Source organism: Lactuca serriola, chromosome 4, assembly GCF_051521515.1.
Source record: "Lactuca serriola cultivar US96UC23 chromosome 4, Lser_US96UC23_V15, whole genome shotgun sequence".
NCBI classification, from domain to species: Eukaryota; Viridiplantae; Streptophyta; class Magnoliopsida; order Asterales; family Asteraceae; genus Lactuca; species Lactuca serriola.
Window position 1 is genome coordinate 288,787,020 of NC_136411.1, and position 15,531 is coordinate 288,802,550.

The 15,531-nt window shown below is 36.9% G+C and overlaps 1 non-coding gene across 1 annotated transcript; it reads right to left on the reverse strand.

The window, feature by feature from the left end:
• Positions 1-13,536: 13,536 nt before the first annotated feature.
• Positions 13,537-13,643, reverse strand: LOC145103381 (small nucleolar RNA R71). The gene has a single exon (XR_013706475.1). It is a non-coding gene; the product is annotated as a small nucleolar RNA R71 (small nucleolar RNA).
• Positions 13,644-15,531: the final 1,888 nt, after the last annotated feature.

Genomic DNA, 15,531 nt, shown 5'->3' on the forward strand with positions numbered 1-15,531 from the left:
CTTCCAAATCACTAGTATGGCATAGATATGAATTATAGAACATTGGCTTTAGCATTTGGACACTTGAAACATGATTTTTGGGGGACTTATGTGAGTTTACGGCCAAGGCATGTGCTTGGGCCGTAAACTCCTCAAAACATGGCATAAATTCAATTCTAAGGTGTTAGAAAGCCATCTAACACCACCAAAAGCCTTGGAATAAATCATAGGACCAACCAAAAATAGTTTAAGGACCTTAAACACATTATTTATGGGATTTCTAAGAGTTTACGGCCAAGGCTTGTTCTTGGGCCGTAAACTCCTTGATTCATGGTGTTAGAATGCTAACTAAACACCCCTAAAGCCTTTAGATGAATTTTAGAAGCCCTTCCATGCAAGTTTTAGGCCTTAAAACACCTTGTAGCACCCTATAGAAGAGTTTACGGCCATGAGGGGGTCTCATAGGCCGTAAACTCCATAAAACCCTCAAATGTCCCTTGCAAACTCATGTTAGGCCTTGGAATAATTCTATTAATCACATGTGATTTGTTCTAGCTCCATTTAACATTTTTTTCTTGGAAAAATAGGAGTTTACGGCCATGGAGCCATGCTAGGCCGTAAACTCCCATAAGAGGGTCTATTTGATGCTTTGAAATCATTTCAAGTCCTTAAACCAAGTCTAGAAATTATCCCCTAAGTGTTAGAAGTCATTTAGCACCATAAACCACCCCCACCATGAGTTTACGGCCGTAAACTCATGGGGAATGGGTGTTTTAGGCCAAAAACTCTTATATTAGTTTACTCAAGGGGAGTAAACTCAAGTCCCAAGTCCCTAGTGTCATTTCACGCCACCCGGGTCCCTCCAAGCACTCGTATCGAAGTGTTTTCGCGACTTGAAGCAAGTGTCCCTAACATATAAATAAACTAAATCCTAATTAGATACAAATGTGTATCTTTACTTTATAATTAGGAGCCTCGTGTATTTACAAGCCCCGGATCAACTCTTAACGTCCAAATCGACATACTTCTCTTCCGGTGAGTTCATACCCCTACGCCCTTTTCCGTGTTTTTCAATGTTTTCAGGGGGGGAATACAAGCAAAACTATAACTGTTTTCGAATTATAACATTGATGTATTTCAAATAATATCTGGAAAACATATAAACTCTTTTACTCCTTATGTATTATGTTGAGCATAAGGAATGATTTATCAATTTCAACTAAATGGATTTTAGTTAAGAAAATAACCAAACTAATCAAATTATTATGGGAATAATTTGGGGTTCTATATTTCTCTTTATATCATGTAATGATATCTGTATAAAGTTATTAGATAAACTATGTATGATTCAGTTTATCTCCGTATCATTTGAATGTATTGCCAGATAGTTTCCTGTATGTAACTATTTTCACTGTATCATGTCTTAAAATCTTTGTATGTCTGTTATCGTATGAGAATCCTGTGAATAGTTTAATACTAGCTTGTGAGATAGTCACTACCCTTTATGGATGATCAAGTAAATCCTCTCCGAAAGTGTAACCAGAGTCTCCTGGAGGGAGAGCGAGGAATTTGTGAATAGATCTATTCGGGACTGACAATCCTACACCTTAATTGGTAGCTACAGTTAGGCGGGCACGCCTGGGGTGACAAATTCTGTGTATCGTCCGACGTCTGACTAACGTCAAGGAGGTCTCGTTGTCGTATCAGCATGGTTACCCGACTCACAATACATATTAATATAAACTTATTCACAGCTAGGATTTGTTTAGAATCTAAATCTTGTTCGGGATGATAATCCCATGGTCTTGTATCTATATCTCGTTCGGGATGGTAATCCCATGGTTTTATGTCTATATCTCGTTCGGGATGATAATCCCATGATCTTGTGTCTATATCTCGTTCGGGATGGTAATCCCATCGTTTTGAAACTAAATCTTATACGGGATGATAATCCCATGATTTTATCAATCTATCATATATCTATTTTTGGGATAGTGATCCCATGGTCTTTATCGAATTATCTTATAACTGGTTCGGGATGTTAGTCCCAAGGTTTTCAAAATACTTTCTATCTACAGTTCATCTAAATTATAGTTTTGTATATTAAACTATACTATGTGTTATTCAATCAATCTCGCATTTAGGAAAATATGGGATTTTCCTGGGGTTAACTTATAACTTGTAATAGAACTGTAACGAAAGATAACTTAACTACTTTACATAAGAAAATATGGGATTTTCTTGGATATTAAACCTTTTCAGAAAACTAAAGGAAATCGATACTTTTTCATAAAACAAAACCGCTTATGAACTCACCAGCTTTATGCTGATTTTCAAACTGCTTGTATTCCTAGGTCCAAGTTAGACAGGTACCCGGCGATATCTTTTGGTGAAGACGGAGTGTTTCGAAGACTTGTCTCTTTTGTTCATATGATATATGTATAACTTTTGAACAATTTACTTTTGAACCAAATGTAAACTTTCATATATATGTAATGTAATGGTTGTTTACTGTGATTACTATGTACATTGGATTTGATACTCAACGTGGAGTCAACCCCGGGAACGTTTCCGCCTTTGGTTTTCGGGGTGTGACATCTACAAATAGGGTAAGTACATAGAGTAGAGGATAACTGAACACAATATCTTTTACATGTGTAATCATACTCTCTTGTACTCTTCTGACGTTATAGAGCCAAACAGATCTTATTTTCATCATTTGTCCATTTACATCTTTTATTGATTCATCAGTGTTCTTAATTAATCTCTAACAAACATCAATTGGTATCAGAGTAGAGTCTCTCAATCGATTGAAGTTTCTCATAATCTTAAAATTTTTTAATTGCTCTTTCTGATTCAAAATCTTCCACAAATTGAATTAGGAAATTGGTGTCAATTGATTGTATTGAATAGATTTTGCACTCTGTGTGTTAGATCGATTGATTTCTGATCAATCTATAATTGATTTATTTAGATTTTTGTTAGAATGAAAATTTCTCTTTCTTAAAAATTGTACAACAATCACAAATTTTAATATGAACAAGATGTCTAATTTCTCGGATCATCAACAAAGATTCCGATGTTGATTTCGGAATACTATGAGCAATGGGCTGACAGGATGGAGGACTATTTGAATAGGATTGATCAAGATCTGATGAGATCCATCAAAAGTGGAGAATTTTGTCAAGAGATGCTAATCAATGTTGGTGCGTTAGCAACTTCTAAGGACATGATCACAAAAGGATCTATGATGAAAGAAAACGATAAGAAATGTATGCATGAACTACGTGTTGCTCTTCCGCTTGTAGTTTACAATTATGTTCAAGGATGTAAAACTGCAAAGCAAGTTTGGGATACATTGAAGGAGAAATATCAAGGAAATGAGAAGACGAAGAAGAGTTCAGCTAAACAATGCTTGTTAGAATTGGGAGAATTCAAGTAAAAGGAAACAAAATCAATTGAATCATACTATGATTGATTGAATGAATTGATCTTCAAGTGTTCTTGATATGGAGTGACACATTCGACACTAGAGTTTAATCTTACATTTCTTATGGGTTTAAGAAAGGAATAGAGAAATATCAGTTTGATGATCGAGACACAAAAAAGCTTTGATGGTTACTCTCTTGAAAATCTATACAATGATGTTGCTGAAGAAAGTAAATTGAGTATGGGAGGACCTTTAACATTGGTGTCGAAAGTGGATACTAAGGAATATGAATTCGAAGAAGAAGCTAAGAATAGCAAAGACGGAATTTTATACAAATCTGATGATGAAGCAGTTGTATACTACTCAAACAACAAGGTCAAGAAATTCTTTAAGAAGCCATTTAATGGGAGGTTCAAGAATAATTCTAATGGAAAGGGTGTATCTTCTACTATGAAATCAGTTGTAAAGGTAGAGAAGAAAGAGGTGGAGAGTTCGAATGAGAAGAAGAAAGAATTCAAGTTGAAGGGACATTCTGGATATAATTGTAACTAATGTAATGGTTACTATCACTTGGCAAAGGATTATATTATGAGGAAGAAAGAAGAGAGTTAAGGACAAGGCTTACTATCCTAAGAAGCTTGAGGATATTTGATCTCAAACAAAGGGTATTTCTCTGATTGCAAGAGGAGATGACGAAGAAGAGGGCACTTACCAAATGTGGTCATTTGGATCCGATGATGAGGAAATGTGCCATCCCACACATGGTGCGTTGTATGCGAAAATGAAGGAGATTGACGACGAAAGTGACGATGATGAAGAAGAAAGGATTGAAGGTTGCTTTGTGTTGAAGGATGACACCAAGTCACAATGACTGCAAATGTATGTGATCTTCTAATCTCATTTAAAATTTCTTCATCTTATTTTAATGATGTTTTATCTGAGTTTGATAATGCGTGCTCTTATTTTAATGACATGTTAATCTCCATGAGTAGTGAAACAGGAAAGTCCAAACCCCTCTATTATGAAGCTAAGAATAAACGAGAAGAAAAGAAGGGTTACTAATCTTTTGGTAGATTGAGATTCTATTCGAATGGACATTATAATACTTGTATAACAACAAAACATATATTGTAATACTGCTGGAAGGTTGTATGAAAAATTAACTGAACTTCATCATTCTGCTGAGATTTATGGTGAACAACATCGAAAGCTACTTCCTTTTCTTGTTTTTAAAAGAGAACAGATAGATGAAACCACATATGACTGTGAAAGCAAGATAGCATAATATGATAAAATTTCAAATGATTCTTATGCATATGGTATTGTATACCTTAACAAATGTATGAATGTTGATGATTTTGTGTATATTGTAAACGAGACCTTAACCAAAAATGAACAAGTCAAGATTTTGAACATGACTGAGAAGTTTACACTTGATTCTCAACAAAATTTTGCTGATATCAAAGATAATTCTGACAATTTCAATGAAATTGAGGAAGAGGAATGTGTTGTTTGCTCATGATTTTTTGTCATTAATGTCAATTCTATGGCCAGAGGCAAAGAATATAACGATTCAATGTCAAAAGTAAACAATGATCAACCTTCGACATCCAAAACCTATGATTCTCATGATTATGTTCTGGTTGAGGATTATGTGAGTGATGATAGTCTTTGAAAATTCAAAGGAGAATCCAAAAGTGTTGAAAGATAAAGGAAAAAATTACTTGAATCAAATTCAATGGTTTATCATAGTTTCAAGGATTTAGAAGATGCTGTGTTTCCAAATCAAGTCTTTGTTACGAAAGGAAATGTTGATAATGTGACTTTTGAATTGAACAAGTTGGTAAATGAAGATAATGAGAGTGTGACGAAAGAAGGATTTTATTTGAATCAAAACACCGTCGAAAGTGGTTTGAACAACAACTCGAAAAAATTTCAAAAAAATAACTAAAGAAAATGCATTTAGGCTGTGAAATAGAAAAAATGTGCACCTGATAATAAAGACAAAGAAAAATGTGTTGATTCTTTATCTAACGATACAAAACATCAAAAGGGGAAAACACAAACTTTTAAAAAGGAGTTGAAAAACTGGCTTCTAATGAAGGATTTCGAAATCAAAAGCACAAAATAAAGTCTATTGGAAAAATGAAAAAGTTTTTCACAAACAAAAGGTTTTTAAACAAAAAATCTTTTGAAACAGCCAAGATGTTTTCACAAAATATAAAGAATTTTCAAAATCAATTTCAAAACCAAATGATTTTCAAAGGAATCGAAACTTTGTTCAAAATAACTTTCGACAAAATTGACAAAGGAATTTTGCTAAAAATCATGAACAAATGAGTTTTGGTCAAAGTCATGGACAAAGAAGTTTTGATCAAAATCGAAAAGTTTTCAACTTAATGGTATTAGTTATCAAAACCGGTATCAAAATCGTTTTACAAATCATTCACAAATATCATTTTCCAAAAAACATTTTAAAAATTGGAAGTAAAAGGAAAGAAGAGTGGACCTTTTAAATCTAAAAAACCACATTTTCCAAATCCCTATTTGAAACAAAAGATGAAACTGTCATTCACAAAAGGTAGAAGTGATGTTAAGAACTTCAATCATTGGCTTGAAGGAAAAGGAAAACAATATCAATCATGAAAGTATTCCCAAAAGCAAATACAAAATTCTTACGAGATGTACTTGAATGATTCGATGAATGGAAGTATCTCATCTGAAGAGTCTACAGAATCAGTGGGAAAGTGGAAATAAATTCCAAAGAAGAATGTTGATGTTTCTCAGAAAAATGATGAAAAAGTAAAAATCAAAGTTGAACCTTCTCTATTGGATGATTATATTTTCATGCCTAAAGAAAATGAAATTGAATTAATTAACAGTTTCAAATCGAAAGTTCATAATTGGGTCGTTGGTTCTTTATTGCATAATGTGTTCGAAACTAAAGTCTAAGGACCCAAAAGGTATTGGGGACCTAAATTCTTCTAACTGATTACAGGTACTATGTGACAAGCAATATGACAAAATTTGGTATAACAATACTAGATGCTCTCATCACATGACTGGGAGGGAGGAAAATTTGAGATATATTTGAATATTATAAAATAATGGAGTTTTCAAGTTTGGAAACAACCATAAATGTAAAAGTCAAAGGTTATGGAAAAGTGAAGAATGCGAAATTCACTGTGAATTGAAATGTTGAGGGTTTAAAGCGCAATCTGATTAGTGTTTCACAACTAGTTTTTGGAATAGGTAATCAAGTTCTTTTTGATGAGGAAGGAAGTATTATCTCCGACAAGGAGACAAAGGAGATTCTGTTGAAGTCGAAGCAAAAGGGAAAAATGTTCACTCTGGACATGAAACCAAATGTAGGCATTCCTTCATTCTGTTTGCTATCGAAAGCATCTTTGGAGATTAGATGTTTATGGCATAGAAGACTTTCTCATCTCAACTTCAAAAATCTAAACAAACTTGTTCTTATGATCTTGTTTGTGGTTTACCTGTTTTGAAATTTGACAATGATTCGTTGTGTGCTGCATGTGAAAAGGGAAAACAACATCGTAAGGGTCATCCAATCATAATTGATTCAAAAATAATTGAACCTTTGGAACTTCATCACATTGACTTATGTGTAACTTTGACTGTTGAGACTCTAAATACAAAGAAGTATATACTACTTATTGTTAATTATTTTTCAAGGGTTACTTGGGTTTTGTTTCTTTGATAGAAGTCTGAAACTGCTCAAGTGATGATTGATTTCATCAAGAACATAGAATTGAGCTTAAAAAGAAATGTTTGAAATATAAAGAGTGATAATGGAACGAAGTTCAAAAATTGAATTCAAGATTCCTTTAGGACTGAACTGGACATATCTTATAATTTTTCGTCCCCATACACACTGCAACAAAATGGTGTTGTCGAAAGGAGGTGTAACACCGTAAATTTACAAACCAAATTTTTCATTTTTAATTTCATAAAACACATGTGCTTTTAATTAAACATCATTTAATAGTCAACAAGTTTTCAAAACATTATCAAAATCCTGGATCCTCATTCATGACTCTTTTCCCTTGCATGTACAATCGAGTCGTCGCCTTCCCGCGATCCTAATAAGAACCTAAAACACATAACACATACACATAACACATACACATAACACGGTAAGCACGAAGCTTAGTTATTTCCCCAAAATACCACGTACATACAACTTGCCACTCGAGGCTATAACTCTACGAGACCTTCCGGTCAATGTGTCTCTGGGGCCTTCCGGTCCCAAAATCTGAGTAGACCTTTCGGTCCTACTCTGTCGACCTTCCAGTCCATACTATCGTGACCTTCCGGTCCATACACTGCCAACCTTCCAGTCCACACACTGCCGACCTTCCGGTCCACACACTGCCGACCTTCCGGTCCACACACTGCCGACCTTCCAGTCCATATCATATTGACATTCCGGTCCATACCATGCTACTTATAACATACATAACATATACATATCACATAGAAACATATGTCACATACTTGTCATAGCACATAAGACCTTCCGGTCACACATAATTACCACTCTAGGTAAGGGATAGTGAGAAGACTCACCTCGGATGATGAAAAACCCCTATAAACTCTACTGCTATGCATCGGCCACTAACTCTGAGCCAAACCCACAATTATCTCAATTAGAACTAAGTCCAAACTCTCACCCATTGGGTCTAGAGGTTGATCAATAACCAGCTCATCAATGTCCTTAACCCATTGGGCCCACCAAGGCCCAATAATAAACGGGTCCTCTCAAGGCCCAATTCTCAAAATAAATGACAGGCCCACATTAGATATACTCCCCAATCCCACTAAAGGCCCACTTTGCTAAACTGGGTCCACTCCCTCCAATGGGCCTCACCCCAAGCCCAAACATATCCTTGGCCCATAACTTCTGACTATTGATAGCCCAACAACCCAAGGCATGGCCCAAAATACAAGGTCCAACACAGCTAAGTTACGCGGGGCATAAACTGATGTACACTAAGCGTACCGACTCGATGGCGAGTATGTTGGGCGTACCTGCACGTACGCTCAACGTAACCTTCCTGTTAAGCCCTTTTCCATTAAGTGCTTATTACTTCATTCTAGAGGCTACAAATTCAGATCCAAGTGTGTATCATCCTCTTAATCCTTAAAGTCATAATCTTGGTGACTTGCAATCCACCAAATAAGCCCAAACTCAAAAGGCAACATCATACTTCCATAACAAGGGCTAAACATCATGCATGAACACAAATGGGGCATTAAGATGGCAACTTTACTGCATAAGGGATCCTTTTAACTCTGAGGGTGGCAACCCTAAGCTCAAAAATGAGATTCCAACATAAAGGTCCAAACTTGGGACCAAAGCAACTCCAAAACTCCACTACACAAGATCTATGCATTCTTGAGCAAAGTTATCAACTTTATACCTTAGAAGAGCTCCAAATGATGATGTTATTCCAGATCCATGAGCTCCAAAATGCCTAGTTCTCCCCGGCCAACTTCCTCTTTTGCAATTCCCAAGCTAACACCACCAAATGACCCTCTTGAAGACCAAATCTCCCCAAGGAAGAAGATATGAGGCATCCAAGGGCTTCTCTGAGGTTGGGGAACAAATATGGAGGCGAGGTTCGGACTATAATGTTCTATATATAGTGACATAACCTAAATTTAGGGTTTCTGGACTCTGGACGTACGCTGGGCGTACACCAAGGAGCACCAGCGACCATTTTCTTTATACGTTGGGCATAACCCAGCCTTACACTGGGAGTACCCATGCGCTTCCAAATCACATGCATGGCCTTCCATGCCAACTTTTCTCCTTAAGGGTCCATTTATGTCAAAAACCTCCATGTGTCATATCTTCCTCACCTGATGTCCGTTTTCGGTGAACTTTATATTCACTAAAAGGTAGTGAGAAGCTCTACACTTCTATCAACTTTATATATCCTGAAGCCCACTTGAGCTCAGGTCCAAAATTTATGAAAAGCCTAAACCAACATCTGCTGATACCCTTGGGACCGAAAGCACAACCCGGACCCATTTCTCACACAATACACCTTATCCATATTCAGATTATGGCCCACGAGCCTTAAATCACAAAATAGTCTGGAACAGGATGTTACAGGAGGAGTCGTTCTGTGTGTGAAGTGGCAAGAACGATGATCACTTATGCGAATCTGCCACTACACTTTTACACAGAAGCGGTTTCAACTGCTTGCTTTACGCAAAACTGTTCTTTCAGATGTTTCATCATGAATCTTAAGGATAATCTTTCCAAATTTCAGTCGAAAGCTGATGAGGGAATTTTCTTGGGATATTCTCAAAATTCTGTAGCCTATAGGGCATTGAACAAGTGAACAAGGAAGCTAGAAGAAACTTTCAGTCTCACATTCGATGATCATTGTGTCAAAAGAGTTGAACAATCATTCATTTAAAAACTAATTATTGTTGAACCAAATGTTGAATCTGAACAAATATATACTTTTTATATTGATCTTGATTTAATTTTTGGTATTCCTTATAGGACAATTTATACAGAGATTAATGTTTATGATAATCAAGTTCCTGAGGCATCAAAACACTTTGATGATTCGACTATCACAAATCAAGAAAATGAAGCACATTCTTTATCGACTTCAAGAGTAAATGTGGAAGGAATGTATGTTTCGACTGATGATGCAGTGGAAGGGAAGTACTTGATTTCAACACCTCACAATGAAAGACACGATTCTCATGTTGATGGGGATCCAATGCTGATGTTGAGGGGGAGTATTTGCCTAACCATGTTGATGTCGAGGGGGAGCATCACAATACAAATCCATTGGTCGAGGGGGAGCCAAGTGGATCGAATCATGATAATGATAATGATCAAAATAATGATTTTCATAATGCAACTGATAATATCTCTATTGCATAAGAAGTTTCGGATGCTGAAGACATCTTTGAAGATGCACCTTTAGACTTCAATCCTGCATATCCACCGATGGACAAATGGACAAGAGATCATACGAAAGAAAAAATTCTTGGTGATCCAAACTTTTATGTTTTGACACGAGCCAATATTCCAGCCAAAAATGAAGTGTTTACTGTTCATCAAGAATTATGTATGTTTAATGTCTTCATTTCGAAATTAGAACCAAAAACAGTAAAGACTACATAAGAACATCCTGATTGGATTGTTGGAATGCAATCTGAACTTGCTGAATTTGAATGAAACAAGGTTTGGAGATTAGTTCCTAAACATGAAGATGTTTCAATAATTGGTTTGAAATGGATTTTTAATAATAAAACAGACAAAGAAGGAAATATTTTTTGAAACAAAGCGAGACTAGTCGTAAAAGGTTATTCTCAACAAGAAGGTATTGATTATGAGAAAACCTTTGCCCATGTCGCAAGACTCGAGGTGGTACGGAATTTTCTTGCCTATGTAGCTCACAAGGTTTTTGACGTCTACAAGATGGATGTCAAATGTGCATTCCCCAATGGTGTTCTAGAAGAAACGATGTATGTAGAACAACCATCAGGTTTTGTTAATGATAAGTACCCTGATCACTGTTATATTTTAGACAAGGCAGTCTATGGGTTGAAACAAGCACCTCGTTCCTAGTATTCAACTCTAACAAATTTTTTGAAAATCGCTAAATTTTAACACGGATCCATTGATTCTATTTTGAAATAAAGTAGGGGATCATCTGATGCTCATTCAAATTTATGTCGATAACATTATCTTTGGATCGAATGATCCTTCATTGTCTAAGGAATTTGAGGAATTATAGAAAAGCAAATTCAAAATTAAGATGATGGAATGATGCAAGGTTAAAAGGAGTCACTGATATTGCCATATTTATACTTATTTTTAAGCAGTATTTAAGTACATTTTTATTAATAAATTGATAATATGTTTAGAATAATGATACTTATGAGTTTAAATTGTTATTTTTAGTCAATACAAAGGATTTTCGAAGAAAGGGACCAAAGGTGACAAAATGGGGAACATGAGAGGCTTAGAAGACAAGAAAATAATAAATTCACGATAAGAGCTAAATTCACGACATGGCGATGAAGCCCACAACGTGGCACGGGTGTTCCAGAAGATAAACATCGCGACGCGGAGGATTTCCTTGAAGGATACGGATTACTTGAAGCCCACGACGTGGCGCAACCTGGCCACGACGTGGCGCGAGTTTTCAAGGATTATATAAGTTCTCCTGATTATTACGAAAAGAGAGACTTTTGGTAGAAGAAAAAGAGTTCCAGGAGACGAATAAGAACGAAAGAAAGGTTCTGGAAGAGGGTTTTCAACACCAAAAGAAGTAAAGGTTTATTTTTAGAACATGTCTTTTATTAGTTTTAACTGTGTTAGTTTAATTACTATGATGAGCAGCTGAATCTAGCTACTCTTGTTTAGCTAGATGAAGCTTTAAACTTATGAATAGTTATATGATTATGGATTGAGCTTAGTTGGTAAAAATTTGCTTGTGTTTGATTTGTATGACCTAGCATGTTAAAATTTGTTATCTAATTGCTTAATTGCATGTTCTGTGTAGCTTAGTGACCATTAAACTGCATGAACTTGTTTACCTAATAATTTAGTGAACATTGAATTGTTAGAGCTAGGATTGACCAATCTTAGTTAATAATTATAATAAATAAAGTTTAGCCGTGCTAGAGAACATGAATTGTGATCATAATTGCGTTTACACAACAAATCTTACATAGTATATTTACATTTATAATTAGTTCTGTGTTTAATTATGTGTGAACATACATGGTTTGACATGAATTAGTTAAGTATTGGTAAGATAGAACTAAATTACTAATATAATTAAAAACCAACTTAGTAATCCGTAATTGTTAGCTAGCTATAAGGGAGAAGTGGATTCAAACTAAACAAGAGTGTGTTTTTATTTATTGAATTTGATTTAAGTTCATCTGATCTTGTAAAACCAGATAAAACCCCTTATTAAATTTGTTAAATAAATTAGGTTAATTTAATAGTAAGTAAATTAATTAGAACACCGTTCCCTGTGATCGACACCCGACTTACCCAAGCTATACTGTAATCTGACTAGGTACACTGCCTATAAGTGCATAGATAGTTAAGTCTGTTAGGTTATAAATATTAAAATTAGTGGGTACTTTTGTGCACATCAAGTTTTTGGCGCCGTTGCCGGGGAACGGCTTAGTTTTTAGTTTATTTATTTGCATTAAATTAATCAATCCTTCTTGTGGAGTCAAAGCCACAAAAAGTTAATTTTTCAGCAAAATAAATAAATAATAATAATAATAATAAAATAAAAATAAATAAAAAAAAATTCTGTTAATCACAGAGTCCACGACGTGGTCAGATACTTGCCACGACGTGGACAGACAAAGTTTTTAAAATTTTAGTTTGTAGTTAGTTTTTCTTATTTTAGTTCAGTTTTACGTTTTAGTTTAGCAAGTTGCAGGAGTTCATGACCAGAAGCTCAAACACACACTTGGTGCCACCACTGGAAGACCCCGAGTCTGCACTTCACAAGAAAAAGACGCCCTTCCAAGAATTAAAGTCAGCCTTCTCTAGGAAATCGGGAAAGAAGACAGGAGAGTCAAGTTCATCAGCGAAGCACAAGAGCAATCTTGAGCATTTGGATCATACACCCGTGCAAACCGAGTCCGAATACGATACCGAGCCAGAATTTGAAGAACACACAAGTAAACCCGAGAACGAGCCAAAGAACGAGATGGCAGCAATTGAAGAAATGTCCATGGGAGCATACAAGAAGCGGATCCGAGAAGATATGGGTCCTTGTTTAGTCCAACCCGCAATTCCTGCCACTGCCACATTCGAGCTGAAGGGACACATATTGACAGCACTGAAGGACATCCCATTTTTCGGGAAGGATCATGAGGATGCTTTTAAGCATCTAGACGAAGTCAACGACATTGCGGATTACTTCAATGTCCCAAATGTCACCAGAAATACAGTCTTGCTTAGGATGCTTCCCATCACTTTCAAAGGAGCTGCTAAAGAGTGGTTAAAAGCACTCCCACCGGGTACAATCACCACTTGGGCTCAAATGCGTGAGCAATTCCTGGACTAGTTCTGCCCGCCATCCAAGATAGCCAAACTCAAGAAGGCGATAGCCAACTTTGAGCAACAACCGGGGGAGTCACTATATGAAGCATGGGAGCGGTACAAGGGCTTACTCAGAAATTGCCCTCAACATGACCTAAATGTGCAACAAGAGATGTCAATCTTTTATGATGGGGTCAATGTGATGACAAGACAACTCCTTGATTCTCAAGGACCGTTGACAAAGAAAAATCCAAGGGAGGTCAAGGAGCTAATTGAAGAATTCGCGAAACACTCCCGCGAATACTATAACCCGAGGCAAGACGAAAGCAAAGGCGGTGGAGGGGCCCAAACGGAAGAAATTGCAGCTGTCATGGCCATGCTAAATAACATGGATCGCCGGATAACACAAATGGACCAGTCGATACATGCCATAAGAGTAGGGTGCGAGCGATGCAGCGGTCCACACTTGACCAAGGACTGCAATATGGATGAGTTTGGGAACAAAAGAGCTCAAGTGTGCTACTCTAGTGGGGATAAGTTTGATGACGACTGGAGGAAACCGAAGAAGGAGTGGCTGCCATATGAAGAGTATAAAAAGCAAAAAGAAGAGAAGTATAGGCAGACAGGTCGAGGCTTTTACCAAAAGGAGCAGCCATCAATCGAGAAGAAACCCGACCTAGAGACCATTTTGATGAAGTTTATGGAGGCTTCGGAAAAGAGACATGATGCCACGGATTCCGCTATCATGGAACAACAAACATTGATAAAGAACCAACAAGCCTTCATCCATAACCTTGAAGTACAATTTGGTCAACTAGCCACTTTAGTTCATGAAAAATTGTCCCCGAAGAATCCCGAAGTAAAAGCCCAATCTCACGTAATGGCCATCGATACTGAAGAAGATACAATATCTGAGTTCCTGGAGGCGTTGGAAGAAGAACCGCAGCAGCCCAAGAAATCAAGGATCGAAAATGGAGAAAATGTTGAACCAGGCTCGCCACGACGTGGCACGCCTCTGGCCACGACGTGGCGCAAGTCTGAGCAAAAACCTTTTGATGCTATTCCAGATTATCATCCACCTATGCCATTTCCCGCCCGCACAACACTTAGTCAACTAGAGAAGGAGCATTTAGAGTTTGTGAAGCATGTAAAAGGGATTCCAATTAATACTCCCTTTGTTGAGTCCTTATCCAAAGCTCCCGAGAACCAGAAATTACTGCAAGACTTGATAGATACGCGAAGGCAATTAAAGAAGCAATCTACAGTAATTCTAAGTGAACAAACTTCAAAAGCTGTGTTGGGAGAAACACCAGAAAAGATGGGGGATCCTGGACGCCTCACTCTTCCATGCGAGTTTGGGAATAAAATGAAGGTTAATGCTTTAGCCGATTCCGGGGCTAGCATTAATCTAATGCCTTTTTCATTTTCTAAAAAATTGGAGATTCAGAAGATGAAGGCTACAAAAATGAAGATTCACATGGCGAACCGTTCGGTGACACAACCCCGAGGCATAGTGGAGGATATTTTAGTGAAAATTGGAAAATTTGTTTTTCCAATAGACTTTGTAGTCTTGGACATGAAAGAAGATCCGGATGTTCCAATAATCCTTGGTCGGCCATTGCTTAACACTGCTGGTTCCCTTGTTGATATCCGCGAGTCCAAGCTCACTTTGAGGGTTGGGGATGAACAAGAAGTCTTCGGAATAAGAGATGACTTTCAAGAAGATAAAGAAGAGGTGTTCACGATTAATGAGGAGAATGAACTAGAAGAGTTGGAAAAGCTTATGGAAGAAGAGATAAAAGCAGTTCATCAAGACAAGAGGACAAAACCAAGGGCATCTGTTCCGTATTTGATTGAAGTCATAGCTTACAAGAACCCGCCTTCTTGGATGAGCAAAGAGGACGAGGAAATAACAAGTGATGAAGAGGAAGTCACTTCAGAAGTAACAAGGCCGGTGGTGAAAGAAGAGGAGAATGCTATGGAGTGCAAGGAACAAACAAAGGGCACAAAACGCAAGCATGAAGAAGATGGAAAAGCAAAAAAG